The following is a 22,841-nucleotide window of genomic DNA, read 5'->3' as shown; positions in this document are numbered from 1 at the left end:
CATTTATAAATAAAATTTTCCTAAACTGTCTCATTTTGAGAATGTTTTATGAATAAAAGAAGTGAGTTTTGATTCCTTCAAGTGTTACTTTCTAATAAATATGATATTTATTTTTTAAGCTTCTTTGAGTTATAATTGACATACAAAAGAAATGGCACACATGTAATGTATGTACCTTGATTAGTTTGGGCATATATATACATTTGTGATACCACCATTATAATCAAGGTACTAAACATATCCATTACCTCCAAAAATGCCCTTGTGTCCTTTGATGTGTGTGTGCATGTGTGTATGTGTGTCCTTTGTGCTAAGGACCCTTAATCTGAGATCTATCCTCTTAATATGTTTTAAAGTGCATAATACTATAATGTTAACTATAGATACTATGTTATACAAGTAAGGTATGGAAACAAAGCAAATGCCCATTGGTGTGTGAATGGATAAAGAAAATGTGGTATATACATACAATGGAATATTACTCCTATTTTAAAAAGAAGAAAATTCAGCCATTTGTGACATTGTGGATGAGTCTAGAGGACATTATACTAAGTGAAATAAACTATTCAAAGAAGAACAAATGTTGCATGATTCCACTTCCAAGAAGTATCTAAAATAGTTAAACTTATAGAAGCAGAGAATAAAATGGTGGTTGCCAGGGGCTGGGAGCAGGGGGAAGAAATCAGGAATTGTTGCTCAGTGGGTATAAAGTGTTTTTGTTTTTGTTTTTTTAATGCAAGATAAATAAGTTCTAGAGATCTACTCTGTTTTCTATTACAATAATGAGACTTTAGGCTAATTCTCTCCTCAAAATAAAAGAAGAAAAACACGTTCTTAAATCAAGAAAAAATGAAATGGTTGAAAGACAAATGATATATTAGTTGGAAAAAGTGGCCTGACTTTACTGGATTTTGGATTACTACACTTTTTTCTCTCTGCTTTTTGAACAAGACTCTACATTTCTGTTTTGCACTGGGCTTTACAAATTGCATAGCCATTTCTGACCAAATCTTATGTGTCCAATTTTCTTACTTAAGGTGAATAAGTTAGATGGGAATTTTTTTCTATTTATCTTAATATTTAGAAAATATAACTGATCTTTGACAGTAAACTTTGTCAGTCACAAAACAAAAGCTTACACGTGACTTTGCAATAAAGCATACTGCGGAGTTATTAGAATTCTGCAAATAGTTTAGAATTTCTAGTTTTGAAAAACTGCTGCAACATTGCAAAATGAATAGCCTCAGGTTTAAAAATGCATATTAAATTTTAAGATCGATTTTCAGTGCAAAAGGATACAATTTTCAATATGAGGTTTAGATGAACCAATTATTAAAAGACAATTATTACCTTTTGTAAAGTGTATATACAAGTGCTTATGTATATACAAGTGCTTTGAGTTGTTTATAAATCAGGAAGCCATTTCTTGTTTCTTGTATGACCCCTACAAAATTGTTGGAAATGTCAGAGGAAACATGAAAAGGTTGTTTTATAAATTTATATTCAGAATTAAATTCAGACAAATGTGAAATTGATTTGTATGAAGAGATAAATCTTTTAAGAAAAAAGTTCCCATTGAGGCTCCTGGCTGGCTCAGTCTGGTTAAGCGTCTGACTCTTGATTTTGGCTCAGGTCATGATCTCACTGTTTTGTGAGTTCAAGTCCTGAGTTGGGCTCTGCACTACCCTGAAGAGCTTGCTTGGGATTCTTTCTCTCCTCTCTCTGTCCCTCCTCTGCTTGTGTTCTCTCTGTCTCTCTCAAAATCAATAAACTTAAAAAAAATTCTTGTAAAAATCAACAGCTTCATGTGTGCTAAAACTTGAACTAAAACTTACATTTTAAAATAATTTATCAGAAATGTCTCCAAATTGTCAGTCTATAAAATGTTCTTAACAGCTTTGGAACATCAGAATGATACTCTTAAATTAAAAATTATCAAAAATTGTTTGCTATCAAACATTTGACACCACTGTGAATTATGTGGATTGAAAAAGAAGTTTTTAAAAGTATACATTTGGATGACTTAATACATTCATAGGAAAATAAGCCAGAAAAATCTTATGATCAATAAAGACATCATATTAACAAAATGTTAATGTATTATATGAAATTATGACACCAAAATATTATTTTTTTTGCAATTTGTAAGTTATTACTCATGTGTTACCCCATCATGTTTTATAAGTAATATTTTAAAATAAATTGCTTTATATCTTAGTACTTTTAACTGTACCCCCCCCCCTGCTTTTTGAACAAGGGACTCCACATTCTCATTTTGCACTGGGCTCTACAAGTTATGTAACCAATCATGATCAGTCTTGTATGCCCAATTTTCTTAAATAAAATAAATAGGTTAAGTAGTAATTTTTCTTCATTTAATATTTAGAAAAGTTAATATAGTACCATTTCCTTATTGTGATCTTTCCTTTTCCAGTGCCTTGAGTCACCTTGATTACTTAACTTTCTTCATACTTGCTTATATTTTCCAGAGAGATAAGAAAAAAAAATCCTGGATTTAAAATACAAACCATAGTTTTCTAGCTCACCAGATTATCCATTTGTGTGACTGTCACCAGCCAGATTTTAAAAAGAACTTTTTTTTTTTTTAACCTCAATGAGAAGTTCCCACCAGCCATCATTGGCCATATTTGACACAGCTGGTGAATGAGCAAAAGACACAAATTGTTACAAAATCCCAAAACAAACTGCACTCTTCTTTCAGCACCACCTGGGGCCTCTTAATGTCTGAAGCAGGAAAAGGAAATATGCAAATGTTGATATTCATTTGCATAGAGCTGATTCCACTGAATAGTTTTCTTGGGTTTCCTAACATTTTCATGGTTTTTTTCAGCACACACTTATCAATCATTTTTCTTGTCAGTGAAAATCTCTTTTTTTTTTTTTTTTGCTTCCATGTTAAGTGTTGCCTGAAGGTTCTGCAATTTCTGAATCCTCTCAAGGTAAGAATTTCCTTGGAAAATTCTATAATTCTCGACAGAAAAGAAACACCATTACTGAAAAAGCAAATAGCAATGATCCCAATGCATAATAAGCAACAGACTACCAGACTTCATTCTTTACTTTAATGGGACTCTTGATTACCATACGTAGACCATAAAAATGAAGCAGAAACATTATGGGCCTGATGCCAAGATGCAGTGTTCTTCCCTCTGGGTATGGATACCCCCCTGTCCATGGATCCCAGCCTTGGTTTATCAGTTATTATCATCAGTTGCTATGTTTAACAGCCACTAAAATTTAAAAGTCCCGTTCAAGTTAAGGTGTATCTCCTTTTCCAGTCAATTTGTACTTTTGGGGAGAGGATGACCCTACAATTAACTAAAAAAATAAGCCACAATCTCTCTGTTCCTCAGATGGATTAGTACTTTCCTTATTATAAGACTTTGTTAATTGAAAAACGAAATAATGAGTGAGGGAGGCAAGGCCTTTTGTTCTCATATTCTTGTGTGAACTCAACGAATCCCTTTGGATTTATTCTTTTTCATTCTCTTTTCGAAAAACATTTGGAAACAAATCCATTGCTACTATTACTGTATGATATATAGGACATGGTTAAATCCTGAGCTATCATCAAGGGAGACAATTTTTTCTTTTCTTTTTTTTTCTTTCTTTTATTGTGTCTACATGAGATGATGAATGTTGTTTAAGCCTATTGAAAGAAAAAAAAAGAGATGGAAATGTTATGGTGTTGGTTTATTTGCTCTTTTTCTTTAATTTCAGATGACCACATAAAAATCATTCTGGCTACTTACCACCTAACATAGATTTTTAAATATACTGAGGTTCACAAAAATTGTGTTTAAAACACAAAAATGTGTCTGTCTACAAAGCCTCCTTTATTTCCATTTTCTATCAATTTTATTTTGCTGTATCAGACTTTGTTTGCCAAAGTTAAGATTTCTGCAAAACCATGTCTCATTCAAATGTAAGTATCTGTGTAATTCACATCAAAAGGTCAAGTAAAAGATGAGCTCTTTAAAACAACCCCATATTTATTCAAAAGAACTGTTAGCAACCATTACATTTTATAATTTTTAAAAGTCTATTTATTTATTTTGAGACAGAGAGAGAGAGAGGGAGAGCATGGGGGAGGGACAGCAAGAGGGAGAGAGAGTGAATCCAGAGAAGGCTCCCCACTGGTGGAGCCTGATGAGGGGCTCAAACTCACAAAGGGTGAGATAATGACCTGAGCTGAAATCAATAGTCAGATATTTAACCAACTGAGCCACTCAGGCTCCCCAGCAACGATTACATTTTAAAACCTATTCCATAGGTGTTGTGGATTGAACGTTCTGTCTCCCCCCCAAACTCATGTGTTGAAATCCTAACCCTCAATGTATTGGTATTAGGAGGTATTGGAAGGTAATTAGGTGATGAGGGTGGAGTTCTCATAACAGGATTTTAATACCCTTACATAAAGAGGCAAGAGAAAGATGGCTTCCTGTCCCTGCTTTCCTGGGCAGAGATATGAGAAGATGGCTGTCTGCAAACCAGGAAGAAAGTCTTCACCAGACCCAGTATTAGCAGCACCTTGATCTTGGACTTTCCATCCTCCACAACTGTCAGAACTAAATATTTGTTCTTTAAGCCACAGGGTCTATGGTATTTTTGTTATAATAGCCCACACTCACTAGGACAGTCACCTGTAAGCAGGAAAGGACAAGGAAGTCACAGAACTAGCTGCCTTGCTAAAGTCATGCTCTTCATTCTTAATGCCTTCGCCCATGAATACTAAGGCTAAAATCATTTCATGTTCTGTCCTTACATTTTACGATGGGTTTCTCAGTACACAGAAGATGCAGGGCTCATGTGTATCACGTATATTTCAAACTGTTTGCTAGACATGGATAAGCACTGGGAATGGCGAGGTAAATAAAACAGTAATCATCTTTCCTGTCCTGCAAGCTATACTCTGCTGGGAGAGACCAACAATAAAGAAATAAAAAATTATGAAAGAATAAAACACCATATTAATAAAACTACAAATAGGTGTTTCAAAAGATAGAAGAGAAGGTTTTCCTGAAATTATGTTCCGGTTTAGAGGGACTCGGTTTCTGTTTCCATTTGTAATAACTTCACTTTGGCAATGGTAAAGCCCAATAGATAAAAGAGCACATTCTTTCCTGCCTTCCTCTTCTCTTCGAAAAGAGCTCTCTTGTTTCTCATCTGTAGAAATTATTCTCATTTGCTTTCTTTTTTCCAACATGCACCTTGTTCTATAATCAAATCGAGAAAGCTTACCAAAATATATGCAATATTATCTCATTTGTCATTGATCTTGATGTAGTCGCTATAATACCAGTGTATGTATTGTAATGCATATACCAAAAGACATTGCACAACTGTATAAATTTGTCCCAATTTCTGTGCTCAACTTCCTGATAACTCTGAAAGAGAAAGACATAATATTGACCAAAAAATAAAAGTAAAAAACATACTAACAATTGAGAAGTGACACAGATGTTCTTGGCACCAAGATCTGAGAATTATTTCTCTTGTGGTTCTTTAGGAAATTGAGTACCTATGATATCATAGTAACCATAGGTAACAGTTATTCATAATATTAAAAAAAATTAAGATGGTGTGCAAATGAATGCTAATATACAAAAAAAGCCTAAATCTAATCAGGGAAATGATGAGATTATGTCCCATCATATCTGCATTTTGATTCTAAAAATTTGGTCAACATGGAAGGGTTTACTCTTGTTGGTAAATTCAGGAGGCACTTAGCATAGAAGTCTGTATAATGCTGATAACCTTCAGGGTGTAGATGTGGTACACTCTGTGCATTTGAGAACAAATTTTAGTGATTCCCATGAATATAAACATTTAAGGGTAATTCTTACACACTACCAACACAAAATGCTTGGTAAAAGTCCTAACTTTTGAGCAATTATTTTAATTCGAAAATTTACATCAGGAACTGAATCAAATTCCAGTCTGTTTTGCACTTAACTAATCTTAAGGGGCATTATTTACCAGCAAGTGTTTGGAACGGCCCCGCAGTGGTCCAGCAAGTAAGTGGCTGAATTCAAGTAACTGCCACAGTGTTTCTGGGCAGAATAAAATAAATCTCTTAAATACACACGGTGCATTTATTTATTCACCAGATTTAGTCTGTCTTTAAAAAGCCTATTAGAGTTTTTAAGTACAAAATTTTGTAATAAGAAAAGACCCTTAAGATGTTGAATCACAGATATCTTGATTTATTATAGTACTGATAATGCATAGAAATAATGTTTAAAGAAATATTTAAAGAAATATTAAAGTAATATGTAAAATATACATGCAGCATGCAGGTAGAAGCATATCCTTAATCAGTTCTAAATAATAGACCTTTTTTTTTTTTCCTAAATTGGCACCTGTGAGTAATTGAATGCTATGCCCTTAGAATACCTTGCATGCTTTTATGGATAGGGAGAGCCTGACTCCCTCCATAATGATGATCTTCAAAATAGGTAAAATGTCCAGAGGGATGTCTCTTTAAGACCTCTCCCACCCCATAAAATACTCATTCATACATCAACTCAGGCAGTTTCATGGGGGGAGGCCCATTTTGAAAGAGGGTCAAGGTTTCAGATTATAAAGTCGGAAGGCTCATCATGCTTTGCCATTTCCTTTCTCCTCCCACCCTATTAATTCAAAATTTTTTACAAGGAGCGACAGTAATTAGACCTGATCTGGACCACCACCAAGGTTTTCTATCAAATTTCTTTCCTGTTTATGTTTGAGTTACTCAGAAGTTATCTGTGTGCCCTTTGGACATTTAGGGCCTATTTTTTTAAACTCCCTCTGTAGAAAGAATGTAATCTTAGCTGACTTAGCTCTGGATTGTATCATTGTATTTCTCCATTTCAACTGAGAAATCTCAGAGTAAAGAGCAAAAGTAGTAATTCATCATAATAGTCCCCTTCCTCCCAATTTAGGGAAAAAAAAAACCCACACTTTTTTTGTTTAAAAGGCTTCATTGCCTAAGATTTCAGTCAAACAGAAGTTTTATCTATAAATTATCCTCTTAAGAAACAATTTTAGTTTGTTTCTCATATGATTTTTTTCCTTTACCTCTTTTTGAAGTTTTATTTGGGTCATTAGTTGAAGAATCAGAAATTGGAAAATAGAGCTAACAAATTTTATCAATTCAAATTATAAGAAAATCTAGGATGTTAACTGGCTACTGATTACCATATGCTGATAAAGTGGACAGGTTTGTAAATTATTTTATCTAGAATTTCAGCCTTCTGAGAAACCTATGTTCCTTTATAGCTATCCTTGGACAACTTATGTTGGGTTGTTGCTATGATTCTCCTAATTTCAAAAATCTATCCGAAAGAGAATCATTACTTCAGAAAGGAAATAAATATACTTTTCTTATCTATTTATATCTTATTTCTGAGTATAAGCCTTATTGTACTGCTAGAAATAAAAACTTCTCAGGTGTGATTAGGGGATAGGAGCTGCTATATCATGAGTTCTCTAGAACTTTAAGGGATTTGGGGGAGCATCTAATTCAGTTCTTTCCCATCACAGAAAAAAAGAACATATACAGAGAAATAATTTGCTCAGGTCACAAACTGAGGACTCAAGCAACTTTAGAAATTTGAGTCTTGGGGTGCCCGGGTGGCTCAGTCAATTAAGCATCCAACTCTCGATTTCAGCTCAGGTCATGATTTTGTGGTTCGTGAGTTTGAGCCCCACATCTGGCTTTGCACTGACAGTGTGAAAGCTGCTTGGAATTCTCTCTCTCCCTCTGTCTCTGTCCCTCCCCTACTCATGCTGTTTCTGTGTCTCTCAACATAAATAAATAAACTTAAAAAAAAAAGAAACTTGAGTCATGTCTAGTATTTAATATTTTATATAATATTTTATATTCCATTATGCTTTCAAAATTGGCTTTTAATGTTATAATCTGAAAATGTATGTGACTGAAGGGCCCTATTGGAGATTAATTAGAGGAGTTTTGGGTTTTTTGTTGCCTGCTTAGAAAACTTATAGAACATCTGATATAGACATCATATACATTGTTGGTCAAAAAATTTTCTATTTAAATAATCCACTAATGAAGTTTGAGAATGAAAGAACACTTTCAAATTTGGTAACAGTAATAGCACATATTTGAAGAATCTGGAAGAACTGCAGTTTTTAGCTACAGAACATCTATAGTTACAGGCACTGCTGACAAACTTCAGTGGATTGCATAATTGGGTACACTAAAGTCTTTCTTTACAAACTGAATTTAAAAAGTAACCCTTCTAGAAAACAATAGTTCTCCTCACCTAGCCTACTCTTTGTAACTTTGATTGTCCTTCTCACCTGATCATTGTTGTTTGTCCGCCTCCATTCTACCCCATTTCTTAATCCTTGAAGAGATACAACTCGAATTTCTTTGCATTTGGGGTTTAAATTTGAAATCCACTGCCATTTTCCCCCAAGACTAGAAGGGAGGAAAGCATATATTAAGGAAAGGGTTTCCAGTTCTCCTTGGAAATATAAAGTGGTAATGAATTTCACAGAGGCTCCAATACATCATTATGAGGTATAAAGAAAGGATGACGTCAGATCAATAAGACTTGTGTTAGAAACAAATATTATACCACTTGCTGACAGTCATTTCCCCTTCCTCAGAAAGGACCTTGTTGTGTGCCACATGGTTTTTGATCTTAAAAATGAAATCTCCAGCAAGCACCACACTTCATTTCTTAAAGTAAGTTCCTGCTTAGCTGCTAAATTATCTCTTACTTGTTTATCTCAGAAGTACAGATGGTACATTTTAGAACCTATCCAAATGCCCACCAACACATACACTATTAAAACCATGTATTTTTCTCGGGATCACTCAGGAGACAATCTTGTGAAAACTATTTGAGTAGAGTACATAAAGCACTGGGAAGTAACGATAAAAAAGAACTTGTCCACCTGAAAACTTTTTTTTTTCAAATAATTACATGACACTTGCCTCTTCTCATAAGGAAATAACAAAAAAAGTACATTAATGATTAATGCTGTATGATATATATTCATTTCTTGTAAGCATTATTTACATGGGCAAAATGTGTTTGATTTCTTTTTTCTTTTAATGTGTGTGATTTCTAAAACCTTGTTTTCAGAGCCCATTCAAACCAAGTTTTTTTTCTTCAAACCAAATTTTACTTTTCTTATCATGTCATAAGTGTATAAAGAAAAAAAAATAACTTAAATAGCCTCATGCTCATGAAAGTTCAACAGACCCATCTATAGTTGCTGAGGATATATTTTCTTTAAATTCAGTGGGTTTTACAGCCACTAATAAGTTAATAAATGCTGTAGATTTTTATAACAGTGTCCCAATCAGATAATTAAGATAACTTGAGTGGGACATGGACGTAATGCTTCTCTGAGAACAACTAGCATGTAAGAGGAGGAAAGTTTAGGGGTGCCTGGGTGGCTCAATCAGTTAAGTATCTGACTTCAGCTCAGGTCATGATCTCAAAGGTCGTGAGTTCGAGCCCCACATTGGGCTGTCCGCTGTCAGCACAGAGGCTGCTTCTGATCCTGTCTCCCTCTTTCTCTGCTCTTCCTCCACTTGCAATCATGTTCTCTCTCAAAAATATAAATAAAATTTAAAAAATGTAAAAAAAAGGGGAGGAAAGTTCATAACCATTTTAACCTAAACTTATGTGGATTTTACGAAGGTAATAGCAGTAGTTATGTGTTAGTTTTGTAGCATTATTTAACCACCACGAATCCATATTGATTTTAGGTATTAACAAAAATAGTGGGAGGAAGTGGAAAGCTCAGAGAAATTAAGAAACTCGTCACAAATAGCTCTTGAGAGGAAAATCTGGGACCCTATTTTCTGACCTCAAGTCCCACACTCCTTTCCACACATGATTCTGCCTCTGCAGTAAATAGTATGACAATGAAAAGAAAATATATTTCCCTTTTAAAAATTTTAGTCTCTTGGAAAGACCAGCTGAGAATTTTACCTGAGGTAAAATTTGCTTTAAATTTTGAGTTTAATAATCTAGAATTCTGAGACTTTTTGAATAATAAGACCTCTAAGTATTAAAAAGTTTTCAAAAGATGCTGGATTAAAATGCCAAATTAAAAATAATCTACAAATAATTACTGAATAAAGTGAGGTCAGATTCGATTGATCTTTATACCGTCATTTCCCTTGTGCCAGCATATTGTAGTCAGTGTGTGTGTGTGTGTGTGTGTGTGCATGTGTGTGAAATAGATAAAAAATCTTGTTGGATTCATTTCTGTCTGTTTACATATGGCTATCCAGGGTCAATCTCAAAAGTTTTGGGGTCAAAGCACCCCAAATTGTTCCAAAGCACCATTAATTGTTCCAAATTAAAAAAAAACAAACTAGAAAAATGTTAAAGATGATAAGAAGGTGTGTTGTTTCAGTTTTATCAAGCTGAAGGAATAAGACAATTCTCTTGATATTACGTACCAAGTCCTTTATTTGAACATTGATCACTTTGGAGGTGTAATTCCTATCAACTTCCCTAATACATAGGTTCCTCAAAAACAAGTATATAAGACATGAAGAGTGAAATAACTAACTCTCTTAAGGAGAAAATTTTTCAGTATACCTTTCACTCGTATTTGTGCTTTATCTGGCTTTCTTTTTCCAAAATTAATCTTTCACCTCTGCTGGTGAATTCTCTGTGCCTCTTCAGCCACAGCTGCTCACCAAAGGATTGCCTAAGAAAATCGCTGACTGCAGTTCGGAGTGTAAATGCCACAAGGATAAAAGCTGTGAGGTCCTTTTGGCAAACTTCGGCAAGTCTGTGGTTTGAGAATCGTTCTGCTCTGACATTTACTCAAACCAATCACCTCGGTTTTTCTGCCAAATGGTTCCATGTCAATGACTGACATATCTGCGTCTATGCTGAGAGTGCTGCTTTGTAGGTGAACTACACTCTATCATTTGAGTCAAGAATTAAGGTTGGAACAGAACCAGAATGTTGGGGCTACCCAGTTGGAGTCACATATAAAACTTTCAATACTAATTATTTGCTTCACACACCAAGCTTCATCCAAAGAACAGAAAGGAATCAATGTTACAAAGAAACTTCTTTTAAAAAAATGTTTAGGGTTGACTATTTATCTGTGGCTTTTGACTTATTTGGGACATGGTAGTAAAACAGAGAGGCATGTACCAATATCTGTGAGGATCATTTCACTTAGCCATTTAATTAATGACTGTGTTCCCATTAGACTGCTCTATTACGGTAGGAATTATGTAAATGTTTGTCTCTCTTTTTGGCTTCAGTATCTAATAGACTCTATCCCATAGTAGGCACTCAATAAATATTATCAAATGATTAAGTGAATCTTCGAGAAGTCAAGAATTTTTATTTTGTCCTATTTTTTATCCATGGTGAAAAACTGTGTCTGTTACCATTATTAACTTGATTAAATATATCTGCTATTGGCTGCAAGAGGAGAGAAAATGAGATGGGGAGGAGGGGTAAAAGATACAAGAAGTAAAAAATGCAGAATCCAACTTCATTATACAGTAAGATTCTAAAATGTTTGCTTTACTGAGGGAAATTCTATCATCTTTGTGTAGGAAAGGCATAAAATTAACTTAAATACTAACATTTTTCATAAAAACTAAATTACTATGCAGTCTAATGGGATCTTAACCAAATAGACTTACAAATTCAAAATGAATCATTTAATATACTTGTAGTCAAACTGGGAGATATCAATACAGAAATGAAAGAGGATATAGTGAAATCTATAGTACAGTAGGGAAAAGGGATGAACATTTAAATAGTTATATTACGAGAGCATGTGCAGCAACATGGTTAAGAAAATAGATTCTGGAGTTCAAACTCCCTAAGTTTTAATTCTAACAAGGCCATTTACTGTGTGTTCCCCAAGTGAGTTACTTAACATCTCTGTGTCATAGTTTTATCAACTACAAACTGGATAATAATGCTGGTACATATCACATAGGGTTAGTGTGAACATCAAATACATTAGCAATTATATATTACTACGTTCCAGGTTATTTTCAGATAATAACCATTATTGTTAGCTGATGAACTCAGTGAATTGCCAGCTGCATGTAGTGTGTCTGTGTAGCTGAATAACCCAATGAATAAGGAAGTTCTTTTGAAACTCAATTGCCCTAATGTTTTTTCATGAAATATATCTAAATGTCCCCCACACCTACACATACTGCAATCTGATCTATTTCATACATGGTTGTAAGACAGAAATATTAAATTCAATTATATAATTTAATGCTAATATATGATTGAATGAAGATGTTTATGTCCAGTATTAAGATTTTACTTTCCATAAGAAAAAAAAAAAACAAAGCAAAAACGAGTTCGTTTTTGGCATGAGAATGGCTAGTGGATCTCACAACAGCTCTTTATAATTATCTGTGAACTACAATAACAAGCAGACTACCATTATACATGTTTTTAAAATCTCATCGCATACTTGCTTTGAGGAGAAGCAGGTCATTTTCTGCCTGATATGACAAACGTAAGCCACAGAAGAAGAAAAATTTTTTTCTAGTTTTTATTGATAGCTATCAATCTTCATATTTGTCTCAAAACTTTGATTTGATAGGAAAAACGAAGATATTAAAAGATGAAAGATGAAGTTAACTCCAGGATCTAAATTTGGGAGGTGTGGGTTTCAGATTTTTATAGCAAAGATAGTAACAGATACTTTCATGAGACTGTCTCAGGACAACAATCTGGTTTTCCTGAGCTCAAAGATGACGGCTGGGTGAGGAATCTAACCAACAGGAAGAAGATCCACAACATTTTATGTCAAGAATAAAAAAAAAATTCCCAAGTTATATCTTGGATTTTTATACATGATTTATAATTTTTTAGCACTGGTAGTCTCCTGGTGGAAAAGATAACAGATATAGATATATATCGATATAGATATAGATATAGATGATATAGATATAGATATAGATATAGATTTTTTTAAATTAGGAATTCCTTAGTAGGGGCCAAGACAGTGAAGAGGCACTCACTTGGGAATCTGGAGAAAAGGGTTTGAGTCACGGCTCTTCTAGCTTTCTATGATCCTTCTGTGCTTGTAGATTACGGTAAGGTTTTATGATTTGGACTAGTGGGAATCGATCCTAATCGATCCTTGTCATTCTCAAGATAACCTGATACTTGAAAACATACACTTTAAAAATGCATATTATGGGAGTTGCGGCAAGATGGCGGCTTAGGAGGACGCTGGGCTCACCGCACGTCCTGCTGATCACTTAGATTCCATCTACACCTGCCTAAATAACCCAGAAAACCGCCAGAGGATTAGCAGAACAGAGTCGCCGGAGCCAAACGCAGACGAGAGGCCCACGGAAGAGGGTAGGAAGGGCGGCGAGGCGGTGCGCGCTCCACGGACTGGCGGGAGGGAGCCGGGGCAGAGGGGCGGCTCGCCGGCCAAGCAGAGCCCCCGAGTCGGGCTTGCAAAAGCGGAGGGGCCGGGCGGACTGTGTTCCAACAGCAAGTGCGACTTAGCGTCTGGGAGGTCAGAAATTAACAGCTCTGCTCGGAAAGCGGGAAGGCTGGAGGACAAAGGGAGGGAGAGCTGCTGAGCCCCCTGACAACAGAGCTCAGTTTGGTGGGGAACAAAGGCGCTCGCCAGCGCCATTTCCCCCGCCCATCCCCCAGCCGAAATCCCAAAGGGAACCGGTTCCTGCCAGGGAACTTGCTCGCTCCGCGCAAACACCCAACTCTGCGCTTCTGCGGAGCCAAACCTCCGGCAGCGGATCTGACTCCCTCCCGCTGCCACAGGGCCCCTCCTGAAGTGGATCACCTAAGGAGAAGCGATCTAAGCCTGCCCCTCCTGCCCCCGAGCACCTTGCCTACCCACCCCAGCTAATACGCCAGATCCCCAGCATCACAAGCCTGGCAGGGTGCAAGTAGCCCAGACGAGCCACACCACCCCACAGTGAATCCCGCCCCTAGGAGAGGGGAAGAGAAGGCACACACCAGTCTGACTGTGGCCCCAGCGGTGGGCTGGGGGCAGACATCAGGTCTGACTGCGGCCCCGCCCACCAACTCCAGGTATACACCACAGCACAGGGGAAGTGCCCTGCAGGGCCTCACCACGACAGGGACTATCCAAAATGACCAAGCGGAAGAACTCCCCTCAGAAGAATCTCCAGGAAATAACAACAGCTAATGAGCTGATCAAAAAGGATTTAAATAATATAACAGAAAGTGAATTTAGAATAATAGTCATAAAATTAATCGCTGGGCTTGAAAACAGTATACAGGACAGCAGAGAATCTCTTGCTACAGAGATCAAGGGACTAAGGAACAGTCACGAGGAGCTGAAAAACGCTTTAAACGAAATGCATAACAAAATGGAAACCACCACAGCTCGGCTTGAAGAGGCAGAGGAGAGAATAGGTGAACTAGAAGATAAAGTTATGGAAAAAGAGGAAGCTGAGAAAAAGAGAGATAAAAAAATCCAGGAGTATGAGGGGAAAATTAGAGAATTAAGTGATACACTAAAAAGAAATAATATACGCATAATTGGTATCCCAGAGGAGGAAGAGAGAGGGAAAGGTGCTGAAGGGGTACTTGAAGAAATCATAGCTGAGAACTTCCCTGAACTGGGGAAGGAAAAAGGCATTGAAATCCAAGAGGCACAGAGAACTCCCTTCAGACGTAACTTGAATCGATCTTCTGCACGACATATCATAGTGAAACTGGCAAAATACAAGGATAAAGAGAAAATTCTGAAAGCAGCAAGGGGTAAACGTGCCCTCACATATAAAGGGAGACCTATAAGACTCGTGACTGATCTCTCTTTTGAAACTTGGCAGGCCAGAAAGAATTGGCAAGAGATTTTCAGGGTGCTAGACAGAAAAAATATGCAGCCAAGAATCCTTTATCCAGCAAGTCTGTCATTTAGAATAGAAGGAGAGATAAAGGTCTTCCCAAACAAACAAAAACTGAAGGAATTTGTCACCACTAAACCAGCCCTACAAGAGATCCTAAGGGGGACCCTGTGAGACAAAGTCCCAGAGACATCACTATAAGCATAAAACATACAGACATCACAATGACTCTAAACCCGTATCTTTCTATAATAACACTGAATGTAAATGGATTAAATGCGCCAACCAAAAGACATAGGGTATCAGAATGGATAAAAAAACAAGACCCATCTATTTGCTGTCTACAAGAGACTCATTTTAGACCTGAGGACACCTTTAGATTGAGAGTGAGGGGATGGAGAACTATTTATCATGCGACTGGAAGCCAAAAGAAAGCTGGAGTAGCCATACTTATATCAGACAAACTAGACTTTAAATTAAAGGCTGTAACAAGAGATGAAGAAGGACATTATATAATAGTTACAGGGACTATCCATCAGGAAGAGCTAACAATTATAAATGTCTATGCACCGAATACCGGAGCCCCCAAATATATAAAACAATTACTCATAAACATAAGCAACCTTATTGATAAGAATGTGGTAATTGCAGGGGACTTTAATACACCACTTACAGAAATGGATAGATCATCTAGACACACGGTCAATAAAGAAACAAGGGCCCTGAATGACACATTGGATGAGATGGACTTGACAGATATATTTAGAACTCTGCATCCCAAAGCAACAGAATATACTTTCTTCTCGAGTGCACATGGAACATTCTCCAAGATAGATCATATACTGGGTCACAAAACAGCCCTTCATAAGTTTACAAGCCCTTCATTGTGCTTACTTTCAGACCACAATGCCATGAAGCTTGAAATCAACCACAGGAAAAAGTCTGGAAAACCTCCAAAAGCATGGAGGTTAAAGAACACCCTACTAACGAATGAGTGGGTCAACCAGGCAATTAGAGAAGAAATTAAAAAATATATGGAAACAAACGAAAATGAAAATACAACAATCCAAACGCTTTGGGACGCAGCAAAGGCAGTCCTGAGAGGAAAATACATTGCAATCCAGGCCTATCTCAAGAAACAAGAAAAATCCCAAATACAAAATCTAACAGCACACCTAAAGGAACTAGAAGCAGAACAGCAAAGGCAGCCTAAGCCCAGCAGAAGAAGAGAAATAATAAAGATCAGAGCAGAAATAAACAATATAGAAACTAAAAAAACTGTAGAGCAGATCAACGAAACCAAGAGTTGGTTTTTTGAAAAAATAAACAAAATTGACAAACCTCTAGCCAGGCTTCTCAAAAAGAAAAGGGAGATGACCCAAATAGATAAAATCATGAATGAAAATGGAATTATTACAACCAATCCCTCAGAGATACAAACAATTATCAGGGAATACTATGAAAACTTATATGCCAACAAATTGGACAACCTGGAAGAAATGGACGAATTCCTGAACACCCACACTCTTCCAAAACTCAATCAGGAGGAAATAGAAAGCTTGAACAGACCCATAACCAGCGAAGAAATTGAATCGGTTATCAAAAATCTCCCAACAAATAAGAGTCCAGGACCAGATGGCTTCCCAGGGGAGTTCTACCAGACGTTTAAAGCAGAGATAATACCTATCCTTCTCAAGCTATTCCAAGAAATAGAAAGGGAAGGAAAACTTCCAGACTCATTCTATGAAGCCAGTATTACTTTGATTCCTAAACCAGACAGAGACCCAGTAAAAAAAGAGAACTACAGGCCAATATCCCTGATGAATATGGATGCAAAAATTCTCAATAAGATACTAGCAAATCGAATTCAACGGCATATAAAAAGAATTATTCACCATGATCAAGTGGGATTCATTCCTGGGATGCAGGGCTGGTTCAACATTCGCAAATCAATCAACGTGATACATCACATTAACAAAAAAAGAGAGAAGAACCATATGATCCTGTCAATCGATGCAGAAAAGGCCTTCGACAAAATCCAGCACCCTTTCTTAATAAAAACCCTTGAGAAAGTCGGGATAGAAGGAACATACTTAAAGATCATAAAAGCCATTTATGAAAAGCCCACAGCTAACATCATCCTCAACGGGGAAAAACTGAAAGCTTTTTCCCTGAGATCAGGAACACGACAAGGATGCCCACTCTCACCGCTGCTGTTTAACATAGTGCTGGAAGTTCTAGCATCAGCAATCAGACAACAAAAGGAAATCAAAGGCATCAAAATTGGCAAAGATGAAGTCAAGCTTTCGCTTTTTGCAGATGACATGATATTATACATGGAAAATCCGATAGACTCCACCAAAAGTCTGCTAGAACTGATACAGGAATTCAGCAAAGTTGCAGGATACAAAATCAATGTACAGAAATCAGTTGCATTCTTATACACTAACAATGAAGCAACAGAAAGACAAATAAAGAAACTGATCCCATTCACAATTGCACCAAGAAGCATAAAATACCTAGGAATAAATCTAACCAAAGATGTAAAGGATCTGTATGCTGAAAACTATAGAAAGCTTCTGAAGGAAATTCAAGAAGATTTAAAGAAATGGAAAGACATTCCCTGCTCATGGATTGGAAAAATAAATATTGTCAAAATGTCAATACTACCCAAAGCTATCTACACATTCAATGCAATCCCAATCAAAATTGCACCAGCATTCTTCTCGAAACTAGAACAAGCAATCCTAAAATTCATATGGAACCACAAAAGGCCCCGAATAGCCAAAGGAATTTTGAAGAAGAAGACCAAAGCAGGAGGCATCACAATCCCAGACTTTAGCCTCTACTACAAAGCTGTCATCATCAAGACAGCATGGTATTGGCACCAAAACAGACACATAGACCAATGGAATAGAATAGAAACCCCAGAACTAGACCCACAAACGTATGGCCAACTCATCTTTGACAAAGCAGGAAAGAACATCCAATGGAAAAAAGACAGCCTCTTTAACAAATGGTGCTGGGAGAACTGGACAGCAACATGCAGAAGGTTGAAACTAGACCACTTTCTCACACCATTCACAAAAATAAACTCAAAATGGATAAAGGACCTAAATGTGAGACAGGAAACCATCAAAACCTTAGAGGAGAAAGCAGGAAAAGACCTCTCTGACCTCAGCCGTAGCAATCTCTTACTCGACACATCCCCAAAGGCAAGGGAATTAAAAGCAAAAGTGAATTACTGGGACCTTATGAAGATAAAAAGCTTCTGCACAGCAAAGGAAACAACCAACAAAACTAAAAGGCAACCAACGGAATGGGAAAAGATATTCGCAAATGACATATCGGACAAAGGGCTAGTATCCAAAATCTATAAAGAGCTCACCAAACTCCACACCCGAAAAACAAATAACCCAGTGAAGAAATGGGCAGAAAACATGAATAGACACTTCTCTAAAGAAGACATCCGGATGGCCAACAGGCACATGAAAAGATGTTCAGCGTCGCTCCTTATCAGGGAAATACAAATCAAAACCACACTCAGGTATCACCTCACGCCAGTCAGAGTGGCCAAAATGAACAAATCAGGAGACTATAGATGCTGGAGAGGATGTGGAGAAACGGGAACCCTCTTGCACTGTTGGTGGGAATGCAAATTGGTGCAGCCGCTCTGGAAAACAGTGTGGAGGTTCCTCAGAAAATTAAAAATAGACCTACCCTATGACCCAGCAATAGCACTGCTAGGAATTTATCCAAGGGATACAGGAGCACTGATGCATAGGGCCACTTGTACCCCAATGTTCATAGCAGCACTCTCAACAATAGCCAAATTATGGAAAGAGCCTAAATGTCCATCAACTGATGAATGGATAAAGAAATTGTGGTTTATATACACAATGGAATATTACATGGCAATGAGAAAAAATGAAATATGGCCTTTTGTAGCAACGTGGATGGAACTGGAGAGTGTGATGCTAAGTGAAATAAGCCATACAGAGAAAGACAGATACCATATGGTCTCACTCTTATGTGGATCCTGAGAAACTTAACAGGAACCCATGGGGGAGGGGAAGGAAAAAAAAAAAAAGAGGTTAGAATGGGAGAGAGCCAAAGCATAAGAGACTGTTAAAAACTGAGAACAAACTGAGGGTTGATGGGGGGTGGGAGGGAGGAGAGGGTGGGTGATGGGTATTGAGGAGGGCACCTTTTGGGATGAGCACTGGGTGTTGTATGGAAACCAATTTGTCAATAAATTTCAGAAAAAAAAAAAAAAATAAAAATGCATATTATAATGTCATGTGCCAGGTCATGAAAGTCTCCTTAACTTTACACTAGTTTAACGTGGAATTTTTCTACTCCGCTAACCTATGTGCCCTCAACACTTGGCCGCCTTGCCCGTAATCATCTTATGCCCTTACTTTATTCTCAATTATAATGCTTTTTCATTTCTAGAGTGTAGGCCCTGCAGCTGAGGAACTGAAGAGCAGAGGAAAAGCATGGCTCTCCCCTCAGTTGTCTTCCTCCACAGTGGCTGGAGTACAACATCGTTCTCCTCAATACATTTCTACTCCTTTGATCTCACTCATATCCTTGGAAAGTCTGTCTAGAATAACCAGAATTTAAGCAAAACTCTGAAACTTAGTTTTTCTTCCAGTAATACTTATGTTAAAAAATTCAACTCAACTCAACTTTGGAGGTATCTTGCATGATTTCTAAAAAAATTATTTTTCATTTCTTACAGAAGCAATGCTTCAATCTCTCAAAAAACCATGCATTTGGGAGAAAAGATAAATAAGCATAAAGGACATCTCTACCAGAGTTAGTTTTGAACAAGAGAAAAGTAGTTCAGAAATAATCACTGGTGGCAGTGGAAAGGCAAAAAGGGAATTCAGTCACAAACTCACACTGAGCAATGATAACGTTCTGGAGATATAAAATATGCGATTTTTTCTGCCCTTGAATGCTCACCTTCCTAGGGTAAATACAGATAGAATAATAGGCAGATCAAAGATTTAGGACCAAACCAAGATGCATACTTATACTAAATGGATTATAGGAGCCAGTTCTTTAATCCTAGTCAATCTCACTTGCCAGCAGGTGGAGGCAGTGAGAAAGGAGTGCATTGTCTGGTTCCATGACTGAAGAGGTATGAGGCTAAAACCTCAACTTGGAAAAAAAATCTTCTATGGAATCATTCCATTAGATAGATGCTATGTCTTAAAATTTTATTAAAAGAGTAAGACACTTCAATTATATCTTGGTTTAATACATTTTGTCAGCTTACCTTTTATACCCAATTGCTATATTTAGGAACATTAATATGATAAAATGGGTTAAAACAAATTTGAAGAAAAGCTTTTTCTATAGCTCATACATTTTGTTGTACTCTCTAGGTATGATGGACAATTCTTATAGTTCTGTTACGGAATCATGTCTTTGCCCTAGCACACATATGTTTACATCCTTAAAGATATATTAAAGTGTTTTCAGCAAATTCATTTAAAAGTTAATCCTTAAAAAACCCTAAAATATGATAAAAAGTACTTGATTCTTCTCTATACATTGCCATGTGTTCTGGGGAGAAAGATGAATTTGCTGGTTGTTCTTAGGTGTGTGTGGTGGGATGAAGGAGGGAGCAGGAAGAAAAAGTTTAGGGTTAAACCAAACTAAATAGAAAAAAGAAAAAAAAACCCATGTGCATTAAATCCGTCAATTACATATGTGAACATATTTCTTAAGAAATTAAATTGGATTAAAAAAGTGTTTTAAGGGGTGCCTGGGTAGCTCAGTCAGTTAAGCATCCAACTCTTGATTTCTTCTACATGTGGAACCTCCTTGAGATCCTCTCTCTCTCTCTCTCTCCCTTTGCCTCTCTCCCCCACTTGCACATGCTCTCTCATTCCAAAAAAAAAGTGTTTTGAAAATAAAACAGTCATATTTCTCAAGCATCTGGGAAAAAATAAATAAATAAATGATAATTAATTAACAAACCTTTCCTTAGAACTCAAAAACGTCCTTTGTTACCAAGAATGCTTCCAGAATAAATATTTATCGCATTGTATATTACCTACAAGGGATCATCATATACCTGTTTGTATATGATGCTCCCTGCATCATATATAAATAAAGAAAATTAATTTATTATCTCTCTAAAAGATGTATATTGAGGAGCATCTGGTTGGCTCAGTTGGTTAAGTCTCTGACTCTTGATTTCAGCTCAGGTCATGATCTCACATTTTGTGAGATCGAGCCCCACATTGGGCTTTCACTGACAGCGCAGAACATGCTTGGGATTCTCTCTCTTCCTCTCTCTGTCCCTTACCTCCCTTTTTCTCTTTTTAAATAAACTTAAAAAAAAGAGCAGATATATGTTGAGTGCCTACTGTGAGCCAAGGATTTAAAATCGAACAAAACGCTTCAAAATGCTTGTCCTTGTGAAGCTTATATTCCTGTACCAAAGAAATAATATAAACAAAAATAAAAGAGTTAAATATATAATATGGCATTTGGGGATACATTATGGAGATAAAAGTAAATTAGGAAAAGGGATAGAGAATACCCAAGTATTACAATTTAATAGAGGGTGAAAAGGGCAAAATCCACATTAACCTTTATATTTGTGACTGGTATCAGTATGCTGTTGCTCCTCAGAAAGTCAGATGAACTCAGGGTCTCATTACAGTGAGAAGTTTTCATTGAGTGTGTGTAACTTATGCTTAGACTCTGTTTTATTCAGTATTTAATTTATTCATAAGCAATAATTTGGCTTAGATTATTCAGCCTAAACAACACAAGACTGTGAATGTATTTTTCTTCATTCTATTTCCCTTTAAGAGTAACTGTGAGCATAGCTGCTGTAAAACACCAGATGGAAAGGAAACAGTTTGACACCATCTTTTCTTCATCTGCATTGCCATGGTACTCAGTTTCTCATTGCACACAGGAACTCGAAAATTCCAGGTCTCAGATGTGGTTGCGTCTATCCTGGGCTGCCTACTACAGATTTGCCTTCAAATGAACCACAGGAATGTTTATTTCTTAATAATCAACAGCAGCTTCCTTTGTAATGTGTTGTTTTGATTTTACATATAGGCTGACAGCATCGGTCCCAATTTCTAGGTTTAGCTGGCAGGTCACTTTCCCTTTGGGAGCTTTAAAATCATCAATATTAATTTAATGGTGCCTAGTTCTTGTCAAAGGCTGTGGATAAAAAGAAGCAAGCCAAACTAACAAACAAACTTCCAAAGTCTTAAGAAAAATGTGACAATCCATGACAATCCAGGATCTATTCATATTGATGATCCTTTTAAGGATTTGACACAACTTCCTTATTATGCATGGTGTATAACATTATGACACCACCTGAAGGGATACGCCATCTAATGAATTTTGACAGAAGGGTCTTCTCCAACTAATCTAAGCTTAGAGTCAAACTTAAAGTTAGTCAAATTGGGCAAAAGGTCCACTCCCATTCCATTACAGAAGGTCATAAACTTAGCCAATAATATTGCTTCAGAGCAATAAATCTCTCAGTATGTTTCAAAACATATACTAATGAGTACAAAATACATAATAATGAGTATAATAATTAGTCATTAATATTCACCTAATTCTAAATAATTTGGAGAGTGTGACATTGAGGTAATGAAATGTGAAATTAACCATACCCCAGAGAAAGAATAGAATGCAGACGATGAGGGTGGGGGCTTTGCCTAAGTTGGTCACCTTGAACAATGTCTCACCCTTAAGAACTGCTCAATAAATGTTTGATTAATAAATGAAAAAAATAATATCTGTTCATGTCAAATAAATCTGTGTGGATGTCAACATCATATCCTTGTAAATTAAAGGATTATCCTTTTTATGGAAAGAAAATGGCTATTGAAGAAATTGAATAATTTAAAAATAATTTACAAAGATTATAATTAGATAATATTAAAATTAATGTGTTAGTGTTACATAGCAAGATTGTCATCAAATGTTT

General features: G+C 36.5%; 1 protein-coding gene across 18 annotated transcripts in view; it reads right to left on the bottom strand.

Moving 5' to 3' along the window:
* Positions 1-22,841, bottom strand: part of ROBO2 (roundabout guidance receptor 2) — a 1,723,333-nt gene that overhangs the window by 725,271 nt on the left and 975,221 nt on the right. The gene's annotated exons all lie outside the window — the stretch shown is intronic.

This window comes from Prionailurus bengalensis, chromosome C2 (genome assembly GCF_016509475.1).
Source record: "Prionailurus bengalensis isolate Pbe53 chromosome C2, Fcat_Pben_1.1_paternal_pri, whole genome shotgun sequence".
NCBI lineage: Eukaryota > Metazoa > Chordata > Mammalia > Carnivora > Felidae > Prionailurus > Prionailurus bengalensis.
The sequence above is the reverse complement of the archived record's forward strand: the minus strand, read 5'-3'. Positions and strand labels throughout refer to the sequence as shown.